We start from the raw sequence: 1,671 nt of genomic DNA on the forward strand, positions 1-1,671 counted from the left end.
AGAACCAGACGGCTGGCGGTTCAAACCCACCAGCCACTCCTCGGAAGGAAGGTTGGGCAATCCTACTTCCGTAGTGATACTGCCTCGAAAACCCAAGGAGGGGTCGCTATGAGTCGGGGCCGACTCGACGGCACATAACAACAACAACAACAACATTAAAGAACAATGAGGAATATGTGAATCATCTCACAATGTGGATGGACCTGGAGGACATTTTGCTGAGTGAAATAAGTCAATCACAGAAAGACAAGTACTCTATGAGCCCATTACTATAAGTAGGGTTTGCTTGAGACACAGAACTCACTTTGTAGGTTACCAGGGCAGGGAGGGAAGGGGAGAGATTAATTTCAGGCTAGTTGGGGCCCACACATGGAGGTGGGTAAGGGGAAGGATATACAGAAGGGAACTATGACCACCATGATAACATTAGGAAATGGGAGGACACCGAATTGTGCACATAAGAGATAGACAACAGATGCTAATACCAACCACTGTGTCCATAATACTGCATTACCGTTAACACCAAGCACCAGGCTACAGATAAACATATAAACAACTGAGAGGATCAGATGGGGGTCAGTGAACAGAAGTATACACTAGACCAAGGATAGATTCAGCTGAAGCTAATCTTGCACAGACACCAGTGATACGAAATACCTGCAATCATTATAGAAATAATAGAAGACAGACACAGAGTTATTTGTCACAGACACCCAGACACTATGGGAGAGAAAGCCAATAGATCTACCAGCTCAAGACCATAGTACTGGGGGACACCAGACTCAATTGGCACAAAATATATAAAAGCCTTGTTCCGCATCCTACATTGGTGAGTAGCAACTGGGGTCTTAAAAGCTTTCAAGCAGCCATCTAAGATGCAGCTAATGGTCTCCTAGTGTCAGAAGTGAAGAAGAATGAAAAAAAATCCAAATAGTATTTGGAAACAATCAACCATAGGACATGATGGCCCTCGAGACCAGAAGAACTAGATGGTGCCTGGCTACTAATGCCAACCACTCAGGAAAGGATCAAATCTGGAGATCCTGGATAGAGTGGGAGAGAAAATGTGGAACAAAATCTAAAAACTCAATAATGACCAGAATTACTGGCCAGAGGAAGTCTGATGAGACCCCCAATACTATGGCCCTGGAATACATTCTGTGCCTGGAATAAAACTCATCCCCAGGGGCTGGATATTAGTCCAATAGTTAACAAGATGTACAGGCAGACCACTCAACCCAGGATGATGCACCCACATACACTATGGTAATACATCCCTTAGAGCAATGGACCACAGGGCACCAGAGGACCAACATTCAGGTTGAGGAAATGCAAGACAAACAGGAGTGCATAAATATGAGGGGCACAGGGGGAGGGTTACAGGGTAGGGAGGGGAGGAGACTAGGTTAGGGTTGGACACAGTAAATGGGGAGTGAAACTAAATGTACAAGTAATGTTGAATGTAAAACAAACTTAAAAAAAAAAAAATTAAAAGAAGAAGAGAAGGATCTTTACCTACAAGTCTGGACCACCTCTGCTTGCTGTCCTGTCCCAAGGTGAGGAATTACAAGTCCTGCCCAGCTATTAGAATTGAGGAAGACAGGAAGGAAAGCTAAGGGGTAAATAGATATAGAGCAAGGTTTTAATAAATTGTCCTGCCACAATATCTGT

This window comes from Orycteropus afer, unplaced genomic scaffold, assembly GCF_000298275.1.
Source record: "Orycteropus afer afer isolate SDZICR_OR568_19922 unplaced genomic scaffold, OryAfe1.0 scaffold00150, whole genome shotgun sequence".
In the NCBI taxonomy this organism is placed as follows: domain Eukaryota; kingdom Metazoa; phylum Chordata; class Mammalia; order Tubulidentata; family Orycteropodidae; genus Orycteropus; species Orycteropus afer.